This window comes from Neodiprion virginianus, chromosome 1 (genome assembly GCF_021901495.1).
Source record: "Neodiprion virginianus isolate iyNeoVirg1 chromosome 1, iyNeoVirg1.1, whole genome shotgun sequence".
Taxonomy (NCBI): domain Eukaryota; kingdom Metazoa; phylum Arthropoda; class Insecta; order Hymenoptera; family Diprionidae; genus Neodiprion; species Neodiprion virginianus.
The window spans coordinates 26,702,335-26,716,354 of NC_060877.1; the positions used below are offsets into that span (position 1 = coordinate 26,702,335).

The 14,020-nt window shown below is 44.0% G+C and overlaps 1 protein-coding gene across 6 annotated transcripts in view; it reads left to right on the top strand.

Moving 5' to 3' along the window:
• LOC124305915 (uncharacterized) overlaps positions 1–14,020 on the top strand; it is a 119,457-nt gene that overhangs the window by 93,890 nt on the left and 11,547 nt on the right. For 5 of the 6 annotated variants that reach the window (XM_046765937.1, XM_046765945.1, XM_046765928.1 and 2 more), the window contains one exon: positions 13,126–13,791. The exons of the other annotated variant lie outside the window; for it this stretch is intronic. The gene's annotated coding sequence lies outside the window, so the exon portion shown is untranslated. Of the gene's footprint in view, positions 1–13,125; positions 13,792–14,020 lie in introns of those variants that run through there. 6 annotated transcript variants of the gene reach the window in all.

Consider the following 14,020-nt stretch of genomic DNA (forward strand, 5'->3'; position numbering starts at 1 on the left):
ACAACCGTGATAGGGCCAACGTGGGTAATGGACGATGGGCTTGGAGCAAAGGGCAACGGTTATTTCCTATTTCTATCCATTTGTCCATTGGTTTCTTTAATTCCAATTCTGCCCGGGAAAATTCTCAACGTGAAAAAACTGGGCGTCCTTCGGTACTGAGAAGGTAACTCTCCGGAGTACCCGAAGGGATGAAAACGACGAAGCGAAGCGGACATGCGAATTCGTAACAGAGAGTATTAAATTCTTGTAGCAAAATTAAGAGTTCCGTCAGTCTGTTGCCGAGAAATTTCACTGGCTGTTCACGTGTGTGGTGCAAACGCTTCATTTTATGTCGCCTGCACTATACCGTTTGTGACCACCTTCCTGGAATTCTGTATTTATTAATTTCTCTTCTGATAATTTCAATTATTCGATTCGTGACTAAAACAGCCGACCTTGAACGACCTTTGGAAAGAGGTTTTGTAATACTTGGCATAGACTGTGCTGCTTGAAAATTGGTGCTTACGTGGATCAAGGCTTCTTCGAATCATTCCTGGCCATCACCTAAGATTAGACGTTACATAACGAATATGTCTAAAAGTAATAACAATAACTATCCCAACACCAAACGCTTCACGTTTCGGTTTGGTCAAATTGCGAAGTCGACTCGGCCCATTTCACCGACTTACGAGACCTCCCAGAGGGTTCAAAGGTTTTTTAACGGGTCAGATTTTTTTTGGGCTCGGGTTACAGAACGGAATATAGCAGGACGAGCAAAAGTGCGCAAGGTCGAATAAAGTGCAGACGTTATTGTCGCGGAGTTCCTCACCGACAGCTGCTCGTTACGGAGGGACGTTTGCTTGCAGGACTCGTCGTCTCCTGGCCACGCCTCGCGTCCTGACAGTCTGCCTTCTTTCCTTCCTTCCTTCCTTCCTTCCTTCCTTCCTTCCTTTTTTCCTTCGCCTCTTGATGCCGCCGCCCGTAGCATAACTGATATATTGGCAGCCGTTCAGCAGGTGCGCGTGTGTGTGTTAATAGCGAAAACTCGGAACGGTTCGCAAGTAGGTACGAATGAACAATTTCGAGCCAGAGCAATAGTTTGCGAAAAATAATGTGGGCGTAGATATTGCACGGTATTAGACGGCTGGAATTAATTGTCCGTGACGTGGACGGCGGGCCCCTCATGTCGCCCCCTCGAACCGGACTTAGTTTGTCCTGAGCAGGCGTCCGGCCGCGATCAACGGCACCGTTGTTTCAAACTGCACCAAGAAGTTGAGAGAAGCAAAAAGTAAAAGTCGGACTCGAAGAGTTATCTCGCAAGTCTTTCGGTCGAGCTTTGATAAAGCTGTAATTCCCATACTCGCGAGCTTAATGCGAATGCGGTTCTCCGTCGTATCGCCGTGTGGGGGGAACGTTAACGACAAGTTACTTGCGCGGAGTTGAGAGGGGTAAATATCGAGTCGGATGAGGGGAATCGAGGTAGGGAAAAGCCCAAGCTGCGTTTCGCGCGAACAAGCGGCGAGCAGCTTTCCTACTCTGGGAACGTCCGAGCCTTCGGGCTTTCTTGGAGCTGGATAAAAACGATCGCTGACTGCTTTCTTTACACCTCGCTACGGAATGCTCGGCCAACAACGCGCTTTTCTTATTCACATTAATCTGGGCTCGTTGAGCAAGCTTCTTACACCATGCGTTAACTTTTGTAGCTTTTTATTCCTGCAACGCGCCAGCTAGCTGCTGCGGGTACGAGGACCACCGTTTTGCTAGAAATACCCGCGCATCACACTTTACGTTATGTTCCTCTAGATCAGGATCCATCGTGTCGATCCTCGCAGATAATCTTTGCGCGCGCGTGTCTCGCCATTTCGCCCACGGTTTCGCCCGCATCCCCTGTAATTTTGTCCTTCGTTTTGTTCTCCCGTTCATTTTATCACATTTTTATATCATGACTGATCGCGAATAATTTTTTTCCTTACATCCTTGAGCGAGATTTACGACGGTCGTTAGGGACTTTCAACCCTGCGACATTTCATTGCGAACATTGAGTTCAGAATTCTAGAAGTGACAGCACGGAATAAATTTGGCGATTCGCTTCGATTGTAACGATCTTGCGTTACGGAACAAAACACGGGGTTTGTTGAGCGTCAAGAAATGATCCAACAGACACAAATAAATTAAGCAGTGAAAAATTCTTTTATTCGTAATACATTGTTTTTATACAGAAGTCAGAAACAAGACTGTTTTTACAATAAGGTTGGTTGACGCAGCAACCTAATTAATTTTGTGACATACGAAAGCTTTTATCCGTCTTCTGTCTGTGACAACTACTAGATCAGAAATGGGGGCAAAACGGGTCAGTTCACCCTTTGTAACAATCTAATAGATTGAATTCAATTTCAGTATACGACGAAGATCTAGTACGGCTGCAGTGTGTATTTCGGTCGTGAAGTACACGAAACGTTATTCGAACGGTAGTGTATAATTAATAAAAATCTTTCCTTTGGATTACGTTGTAATTATCATCGCGGTAACAGCCGTGCTGCTCGTGTGTGTAATATGACAAAGGTAGGCAAGTACTTACGAAACAGCCTGAACTTGGTCACGAATAAGGGGACAAACTGGAGTTAAGTAGCGTTCGGTGAAGGTGGCCCCAATTAGCAACGACCTTTGTGGCGTGCCGTAGGTGAAACGAGGCTAGTTGCGGTTCTGGCGCAGAGGACCCGAGGTGGAGTGATTCGCTAGATGTGAACTAACTGAAGCCGGGAGAGAAAACTCTATTTTTCTACTTTTTTTCACGTTCGTTAACAATCCATTGTTGCCAATGCCATTTCACAGGGTGCCTGCAAAGTGGCTGCGGCACATTCTGCGATAAAACTCTTAGCGGCTCGGCGCGTGTGACATTGTAAATTAGGGCACTGGATTTTTGCTAATTATCAAGGAAAAATTACCCGTCTAGGTACTCGTGGGAACTGACTTTTTACCAACTTTTTATCAACTTGCCGCGTTGGCCCGTTCAGTCAGCGGAATTTCCGCCATAGCTATAACCACGAATGTGCATTAGCAATGAACTTTAGGATATTTTAGATTCAGTTTTTATCTTTCGCTTTTAATTTTTATTAAAAATTCGTAACACGTTTACACGACAGAGGTTCTACTTTTAGAGACTAGTGTCCCGTGGGAATTTAATTCAGACTAATTATCAATTTGAAATCTTATAACTACAAGCGAGTGAAAATGAAGGTATGATACATTCAATTGTTATCCTGATCACTTAATTGCTTCCGTGAAAAAAATTTGGTTCAAAACCTGTTCGCATGGGTTACCCGTGCTTGTTAAGAAACGTTCGTAGAGCAGATTGGCAAGGCTGCAAGATTATACTTGATAGTGAAGAGAAAAAGAAACATCATGTGAAATTGAGTATAAATGGCTGCTAGAACCGTTTTGAACTAAACCAAGAAACAACCGTAGAGATTGAATTAACCCGAGTTGGATTAATACGAGTTGGGCGTGAAGTGAATTGGCGGTTATAAATTCTTCTCCATTTTTGAACATCCGATATCGAATCGAGATCGAGACTAGACGCTGTTAAGGGGGATCCAAATTGTTCGACTACGTGAATCGACCGTCTCTTTAACCGTTATACATACTTCCAAAGAAACACGCGCGAACGAACGAACGATTGGAGTGACAATGCCTTATTAATATTGGCGGTTTAACGACCTTTTATCCGCGGCGAAGAGAAAGAACAAACAAGATTCATTGTCCGAGATGGAGGAACCAGTACGAACGACTCCATTGTGTATCGGTCAACGAGTCCTTGTCGTTCGACGATCAAGTTTACTATAAAAAATTAAATACGTCTACCCGAGTACGAAACACAGAGTCGGGGTGTTTATCCGAACCAGTAACTCTCTTCAAGCGAGTAAGTAGTTACAATCCGGGCATCTCACAATCAGACGTATACAGACACGGTGGGCACACAGTCTGCATGTGAATCGTGATCTGGGTCGCCTGATTGCAACAATGCGCTTTGTGCGCTGTTTGCTCTAGACTCCGGACTCTAAACTCCGTCATCCAACTAGTCTCTGGCCTAGGAACACGGTGACACAATAGATGCAGTCTATAAAGAGGGCTGCTATGGGAGTCACGTTGGTGAAGGAGTTGTCGCTTGTTACGTGTATCATTGTTGAGTTGTTACGATACGTTATACGCAACGTTAGCTAAATCCGTCGTAATCAGTTTTCACCACCGAGTTGCTGTCTGAAAACTCTGCAGGAGCTAAAATCTTCAGTTTTCATTCGGAAGAGAAGAATGTAAGCGACGAGTCTCGGATAAATTGAAATAGGTATACCTCGAGCTATCACGGATTTCTGATATTCTCTCTTAACCAATTACACGCCATCTAGATTCACATCGTATCTGTACGAATACATTGATGCTACTGTGCGCCGTACGATATACATCCTGCAACAACGTATAATCATTCGCTAGCAGCTAATCTATGCATCGAATTTTTGCCCCCCGTCAAACACACCTGCGTATAATGCAATAATAATTGTTTCTATGTTGCATCTTTTTATTTGTCAATTATAACTACAAGCCTGTATCTCCGTGTGCCAGGATATATATTCGCTGTCGATTTCGCGGGGCAATTAATCAATCTACCGACCCGTATACATGCATGCATAATCTACCGCGCGTGTTATACGGGGCGACTCGTACGAATGAATTGTCGTCGACTCGCAAGTACAGTGAATTCTTTGGTAATGAAAACGCGGCGCATTGTTCCTGAATTCACCGGCAAGACAGAGGCAATGAAGAAAGAAAATCGACCACGACGCGATTTCGCAAAGGTGTAATTACATTGCGAGAGTGTGCGAGAAAAGTGGACTGCCGAATTTGCGTTTTCATTCGGAACAAACCGGAAGTTCCATTCGGCAAACCGGCTTCCGCCGAATGACAATCGAACGCGACCAGCCTGCGGAGAGTTCTCCTTAATCAAACGAAATCGGGTCGAGCATAAGTGAAATGTGAGAAACCGCTTGTGCAATCGGAGAAGTAACCATATAAAGTTGAGACAGTCCGTGTAACGCGGGTTTAGCGCGGCGCATGGCCGTTTCGGTAAATATATCTAAGCTCGTAGGCGTTGTACGTACATAATCGATTGTCTTCGCAGTCGAAAGTCCCGCGTCATTTAGCGGATTGGCACACGCTAAGGAGAGTTCGATCTAACGCAATTGCCCAATGCCGATGTGTCAGCGATCATTCTTTTACTCACGACTCAAGTCGCCTTTGTAACGATGTTGACAAAGTCACTCGAAACTGTTCCCAATGCGTGTTTTCAATACTCAACAGCGGCCCGATACGGATGCAACAGCTACGGTATCGAGTGGAAAACGATCAATCCTGATCGATGGTACATCTGTATAAGAATTATAATAAGATGCGCAATGGTGTGTAGGAGGTATGAGAGACGCGGATATCCGTCGATCTGCGAGAGGAAGCTGGTCGTTTTAATTGAATGAATGGCGTATCGAAAGCAATTTTCTTTAGAAAGCGTGGAGCTATAATTAGATGACGAACCGCCGGGGTTGATTGAACGATTTCGATGTCACAGAGATTTTCTTGACACCGATTGATCGGCGTTTCTCTCAGCTCGATCCTAGTCGATTTCTCGGTCTGCGAGTGAGTTCGCTGACGCGTTTCTCCTAGAGCTAATCAAACTCTCGCCGCGGCTCGTTAGAACCAAAATACAGCGATGATCATAACTTCATTCATTTTATACCTCTTACACGTTATGTATATATATATATATATATGTATATATGTATATATGTATGTATCACGGGTATATTATACGCACATGTTACATTCGGTATCTCAACTGTTACGCAATGATGAACTTGTATTTTAACGTCAAGATGACAGATCACCTTGATTGATATTACAACGGTTTCCTCGACTTTACACATCTAATTTACATTAACATATGTACAGGTCGTTGTGCGTTCGTTGGATACCTTATTCGCCTCTAATTTTTATTTACCTCTTTTTGTATTTCTTATATTCTAACGCTTGTCACGCAACCACTTTCCTTGATCACTTCGAGTGAAGGAACTTGTTGTCCTTGAAATATTAGAATTCGGAAGCTCGTTGAACTCTTGCGCAAACTTCTTCGAATGCTAATTTCTCCTATCTTTATTTATTCGTCTTCATTTCACACCGCGAACCCAGCTATCAACGTCATACTTACAGTGTATTTGGATTCGTTTTTATTTCCTTTTTACATCCATCACTTACGGATAAGGTCGCTCATTTGTACACCTAGTGTGATCACGCGGCTACAAGGAACTGTAAGAATAATTACAGTACGAATAACTAGAAAGTGAACTCTAAAGAATTACTCTCCCGACAAGAGTTCGAAGAAAGAATTTTCATTTTCGTAAATAACTAAATGTGGCAAAATAACTCGAAACCCATAAATCGTAAAACGTTCGTTGAAACCCTCAACTCGACTGAAACGAGTTGAATTTTTGACGGGTCTCGCGACGAATTCGTGACTAATTTCTGCAGAAATATCGAACGAACTTGTCGAACAAACGCAAGGTTGGAAAGGTTTTTGCCATCGCTCTGAGCAGGGTGCGTTGTACCTACGCAACGTACACGCATCGCTGTACGTACGTACCTACGTGTACGGTACGTGCAGTACGTATGCACGGACGTCGGTAGAAATACTTAGAAACGGACACGGCAGCAGGGACCCGGACGGACATCTGGACACACGCGTATATATACGCGCTCAGGGGGCGTTGAACTTGCGGTGGACCCCGGGATTCGACGGTGCTCGACGAAGAGTTTCGGTAATAAACCCATTGTTGCACCTGCCTGTGTTTCATGCGAGCTCGGTATACGCTGTATAAGGTACATACCCCGACCACTCTACGTACGTAGGAGAAACCGACGGAAAACACTATCGGCGTTGGGCTTCGTGACACGCTTCACGAGCGGTACGTGGATCCGGCTCAAATAACGCGTTCGCATCGAAAGAACGAACGGACTCTTCGTAAATGAGAAAAATTTTCACCATTCGGAACGAACGACGACCACTTGCGGACTTGCGAATGATCGGCAAATGATTGGCAAACGCGTATCACGTACGAAAGATTTCAAATAATTAAGTTGAAAATCGGTATGCCCTGGTGGCATTGTTTTCTATTGTAAATCGCGCAATTGATCGGGCGATTCTTGAGAGCGAAAAGTATTATCTAGTTTAGCAACGGTTCGAAGCATGCGGTTAGATGAGAAAAGAAAGAAGAAATTGCTCCACTCAACTGCGATGATAATTACTACCGAATTTAAGTATGCGGTGAATCTTCTCTTGGCACTCGGAGTCGCATACTTGTAACATTGTAGAGATCAGGGACTTGGCGCACGAAGGTAATTAACTGGAAATCCAGATCTTGCTGGTAGGGCGATGACGATGATAGTAAAAATACTAACAATAATGATTGTGGCAAAAATAACGTAGCAACGACGACGACGACGAGCCTGATGATAATTATGATGATAACAAGGATAATAAAGCAAATGGTAGAAAAGTGGAATAACCTATACGCAGAGCTTGCGGTCAGCGGCAACGGGCGAGTCGGCCGGATTGGAGCGTTGATTTGTAGCCTAACCCCGGACTCGCGCGAACACGTACCTACCTACCTTACACACACGAACACAGAGACAGGGTGCAGCAGCCGGAGTGCCGCGTATGGACTATCTCCAAACTTGTTTCACCCGACAAAATGTAGCCTGCAGTTTACATACGGTGTTCAACGTCCGCTTCGAGACGCCGGTTGGACTGTCTGCAAATGCCTGAGCATCTGTAACTTGGGGGGAGGGATATATTATAAGTATAAGAGGAGAGTCGCCGACTGGCGATGACTTACGAAAACGTCCCGCAACATGCCAGTAATTACACCCTTCGTCGTATGATAAACGCGTAAGACGATGATGATGATGATTATCGAGTCGATGCAAACTTTGTTTGTTCCCCCGATGGAAGAGCCCTCTTTGCTCATCCACCGATTCCCTGGCGACGAACAAAAAACTTGCGAAGCATATCGAGCTCCTTCTACCTTCTACCTTCCAACTTCTGCTTCTTCTTCTTCTTCTTCTTATCTTCACTCCCCGAATCGGTGTGAGCTCGGCCTTATTACACATGTATATACAGATATCTCGCTCGCCCTTAGGCTCATCCGTGTGTGTGCAACCGGCTGTGCAACGCCTCTACATACGTCCTCGCATGCCTGTGAATATGGATACGAATATGACGGTACCCACAGCGTGGGTCGCTTTGTTCCGCCACGGGTATCTATCTCTTGTGCGCGATGCATGCATTGACGTAGCCTCGCCCCACACCTGTGCTACACTATACGAGTAACACATTACAGGTACGACAACGCGTGCGGCTTGACCGCAAAAACGTTCGTTTCGACTGCCTCTTAATTTTTAACAATATTATTTAATTTATTTAACCTTCGATTTGTTGTCTCGGTCGAATACGTCTGTCTGATACAGAAACTCGCTGTGATTAGCAAGCGTATGCGAATTTAAAAATAAACTCGGATTCAGCGTTGAATCGAATCTTGAAAGCCGGTAACAATATATTCTGTACTTGGAATATATAATGTACTTGGAATCTCGTCGGGATTTGAACCGAGCTTGGCTCACAGACTGTGGAAAAAAATTCGGCGCGGCCAAGTGTATTGTCATAAATTATGTGCTTCTAAATTAGCGAAGAACCAAACGTCTTCACACGCGATATCTTACAATTTTTATACTCGTAAAAACTATTCATTTCCATAATAACCGATGTGTTTCTCGAGTTTAGTTTGAAATATCCTTTAACGAGTCCTGGATAAGGAGTAGAAAAATATGAATTGTTAAACATTTTCGCCGCGGCGAGACCAAGGTTCGTTCAATTATTGATTAAATTCCTCAAAATCTCTGAACACGCGTGGCAAATTATTATTATACGTATGTTATAAAATAAAGATGCATACTAACGCTTTTCGTTAACATGCACATGAGTAGGTATACGTATACGTAAGCGTTCGGGTTCCGCGTGGGACTGAGTTTGCCGTCGCTGATAATGAGCACGCAAGTTCGTTGCCATTGTCCGACCACGTACGGCAATCCGCAAAGGGGTTATTATTTCGGCAAAGTGTGGTTCCGCACCGCACCACGTGCCTTCGTATCCCCCGGTCCTTTCGTCCGGTCAGCTGCTCGTCGATCCGTGGCTGTTCCTATGCCATTCCTGTTATTGCCACGTTATATCACTGTCCTTATCATTATCATCGCCATCATCATCGTCGTCGTCGCCGTCGTTGTTTTTGTTATTATTATCATCATTATGGTACCACGCTTGTATCACCGTTGCAATTGTTATTATTTTATACCCATATTATAGCTATATCCGCCGTTACAGCGTTGAGGGAAATAAAAGGGGGTCTCTTTTATATCTCCTCGGCAGCTCTCGAAGCCGCCTGATCCTCCTCGCCTGCACCCTCGACCGTCATGCCCTTGACCCTTGACCCCTGACCCTTGAACCTTGTGACCCATGAACATGCACAGAAACACAGACACGCACACCTACACTCCGCTACCTCGAGCAGTCCTTGTCGCTCGGGCTTCTCTCACCTCTGCTCTTAACCAATTTATTTTCCGACGTGGTTCTTCCACAGCAACGCCTGCATCCTTATAACCACGAAAACTTTGGCTCACGTTGCTGGCCAAAGTTTGAAAGCCTCGGTTTTTAGTGAAATTCATATTTATGTATACGCACGTTGATTACGTATTTACGCTATCCACGTACAATATTTTCTTCCTATATATATATCGTTCCCTTTTTATCGCATACGTCAAGGTACAGTTTAGCGATCGCTTTTAAATAGTACCTCTGATTGCAAGCCTATCACGGTAATGTGTATATTTGAAAGTGCAGAAATATCTTGAAGAAAATTCTCATTTCTTAATCAAACACGAACAGTTTATAAGCTTCGCCTAACCGTCGATTCGACATTTGGTTTGATTGCGTTAAAAAAGACAAGGAGCCATCGGTGCAGGTTCGCGTTCAATCTGTTCCGGTAATAAACTTCGGGTCGTTTTCTTCGGATACCCGCAGGAAGTCTAAATTAATCGATGCGAATTGACAAATAGCGGTGCGTGAATGAACAATAGAATCGGTTTAAACGGAGAACGGTACCTATAACCTACCATGAAACGGTCTGGCGTTACGGGGGTGTTTCCTTTTTCGTAGCTAATTAAAATCCGGAGGATACTCCGTCGCTTCTTGAAAATTAATTAAATCCCCGTCCCTCCCTCACGTCAGTCAATTCGATTTAATTGTACGTCCCCGGCTCTGTAGGCTCAGAGCTTCGCATAATACAACGTACGTACAAACTTTACAAGGCTGATCAATGATGAATCCCGAAGGTATTTGGCGGACAGCCGTCATCGAGAATCTCCTTTTTTTTTTTTTTTTTGCTTTTTAACTCTGATATTTCGTTTATTTTCTATGTTTTTTTAGCAACCGCGCGAGCTTGATCGCGTCGATGAACAAAACGTCCCTCTCTTCACTTTAATTATTAATCAATGCTTTGCGGGCCTCGTCTTATACTCATCCTCTAATTTACTCTGTATCTTTTGTTTACTTCACGACGCGGTCTTTCTACACGCGCGTGATTTTCCTACGATTACGGATATGTTACGCTTGATTTTCCTTTATATCGCTTTGTCACGACATGCTCTTTTACCCATTTAGTTCCAGTTACCTGCGATAAAGCTTTTCACAGTCACAACTGTTATTTAACTTAACGCACGCCGTGTTCCTCACCTAACAATACGACTCTTCCGTCTTACCGCGTAGACGGGCGTATACTCTAAGCGTATTAGATGTGTAATAATATATAGGTACGCATTAATTCACGCAAGAGAGTCGTTTCACGATAGACAGCACACTATTGAAACGGTCATGTTTTCAAATTTTATCAAAATTTGTAAATACATTGTCGTTGACTGGAGAAAAATTTCTCGAATATTTTTTTAAGCTAATACGAGGAACAAGCTGGTATTTGATTTAGAATCTTAGGTTACGTAGATCATGGTGAAAAATCCATGTAAACACTTATAAATACCGATGAAAGAAAAAGTTTCGTCTTAAAGGAAATAACATTCATATTCATGCCTCGACGGGCAATTCCATTAGCTTCAAAATTAGTCTCATTCGAACCTTGTACGAGAAATAGGTCCGGAGACACGAGTGTTTAACGATCATCATACGTGACTGTTTTGCAGATTTTTTTGAAATTGAGACCAGAGACAAGATATGTACTAACTTTTGGAAATATCAATGTAAATTTTACCCCAAACGTGCGCTGTTTGCCGTGGACTAACTCGGTGAGAGTTGAAAAAGCAGATGGATAAAAAAAAAAAAAAAACACTTGAACACATTACTTCGGAAAAATTATGACAGGGACGTAGGGCTTGCGCTCTATTGCTTTCTACACCATTGATTTGTCGAAGACTTGAGTTCGCGATTACACAGAGTTGCAAAGTGGTAAAGCGATCGCGCTCAAGACGGGACAGAAACTTTCTGTCATTCTCGTGAGTCCGATTCACTTATTTTCCATGAACAACGCAAAGCTCAGCTTTCGCAACGGCAGTCCAAAACGAATTCAAGCTGACCAGAGGCGGATTAGTTTCCCTTGAAATAAATAATATTACGTTCCACTCATTATACACGTGTTTGATCTGAATTCAGGGTACATTATAAGCTAGTCGAAAATATTTGAAATTGAAATAGAAGTGGATTGCGCGGAAGGAAGCGTGAGAAGCACGCGAATCACCATTCAAGCTTGAAACGCGTTTTATTCTGCACGACTCGTGCCCATACACATTAACACGCACACACACGCACACCCTGAAATAGAAACAACTCGAATATAAACAGCCTTCCGTCACGCGACTGCGATACCGCATCCAGGTCATGCGTTTCTTATCCAAAGCCGAACCCGGTAATTACAGACAATTGAGTGGGGGATTTTTACGTGTTTTTAATCACCACCACCATAGGCCAGCGTCCTGTAAGGTGGACGGCTAACCACTTCATTTCTGCTCGGGCCGGACACGCATTATGCAAAGATTCATCCGCCGGGGAAGCTTATATTACAGATAAGGTAAATAGTATAAGAATCCGACGTATCGTATCCGTACAGCCGGGTCTGTAATATACGCAGCTTCGAAATCGTGTGTCCGGAGCATCCCTGCCACGACACGTTGCCTCTACCTGCGCCCCGTGCTCCACGCGTTCAGGATATATAAGTCAAATGTCGAAGGCGCGGCATGCAGTCGGGGCTAATTTCTTGGCGACTCTATTTCTGGTACACCGAGCATTTACCCATACGCCGCTCGGCTAAGGAATCGCGGAGTACGGCCAGTGACTATTATCATTACGCGAGCCGAGATACGATCAAACTGTCCGTAATAACAGCCGCGAACCCCCCAGCGTCCAGCTATGGACCGAACGGACTCCTGCCTGAACGAAGGGATGTGTTTATTAAATTATATCAAATTATTAGCTGAGGTGCCTGCGCGGATCGACTCGATATACGCGTGTATGCGCCTACATTATACCATAGCTATGGCGCAACGCCGAAACCCGGGTATTATTGTTTCATTTTTCGTATTTGCGAAAAGTCGCGATCGGGTTAGGACTTAGGACGGGGGTTAGCCGTACAGGGAAACCCGGTATTTCTGCCGTCTGAAAACTGAATATTTTATGCTAAAACGTTGCTGTTTTTTTAAACCCCGCCCCGAAACAGATCGGCGATCATTGATAATCCGTAATTTGCCAAGTTGATCCCGTCTCTTCTTCATCCTTGGGAAGTTAATGGGACCTACTTTGCGTCAGCTGGTTCGTTGTCGGTAAATTGAAGGGCTCGCGATCATTTCTCCGCTCAATATACACCCGGCATATGTAATCTTCCTCCGTCTCAACCCGCGTTCAATCCCCGGCGTCAGGCATCTAATATCTTACCGAAGAATCACGTCGGCGCTGCTTGTACTAATATTCTCCTCTTCGCCCTTTGTGCATTCCAGATTCGTGTGACCCATGAAGGACCAATGAAGGCGCAGAGCGGCCACCACGAGGGAAAAAGACACAGTACTCAAACCTCATCGAAAATCAAAATTCGTAGCCAGAGCTCAAGAAAGACGCAGAGATGATAGGGGAGGAATTAGGGTTGGGGGAGCTGCTATCCCCTCAGATCTTCGTTTAATTATATTATGCACTTCACGCAGACCATTCTCACAAAACTTCTCGACTTACCTACATTACGAACACTCGTATTCTGTCCCTGACGCACGCGAGAACCAATAACGGCACATTTAGACAACGTTTACCGGTAGTACAGAGCTTTGGCTGGTGCGTACATTTTTATCTATAGCTTTGATTGAAAAACTTTCACTTCGTTCGGACGAAATATTTTTCACTGAGGCAATGAATTTTAGCAAAACTCAATTATCCAATGTTGCGCGCGTGTTACACGATCGATGCAGCGTGATAATAATATCGAGATTGTTTTCATAAAGTGCCGTTCCATATGCGGAATCTCCTCTCGCAACGTCAGTGGAATGTTACGAGAAAAAATAAATTCAAATAATGAATAATATACACCCATATAGTATCGCCTCGTACGAGTATGGGGTTAAAAATAGTATAAAAACGAGTTGATTATGAGCAAAAGTAGAGACGGAAAGAGGGGCGAAGGGGGAGGGGGGGGGGGGGCAAAAAGAATGACACGTGGAAGAGAGAGAGAGAGAGAGAGAAAAAAAAGAAAGCGTAGGTGAGGACATGAATGCCATAATAATGACCAAGTTTTTGTGGTCGTACTTAAGTCATACTTTATTATAGCTTTTAGCGAATACACGATTTTATTTCACATTCCATTATCAGAATATCTTACTATTATCCAAAGCAGATTAATACAGATGG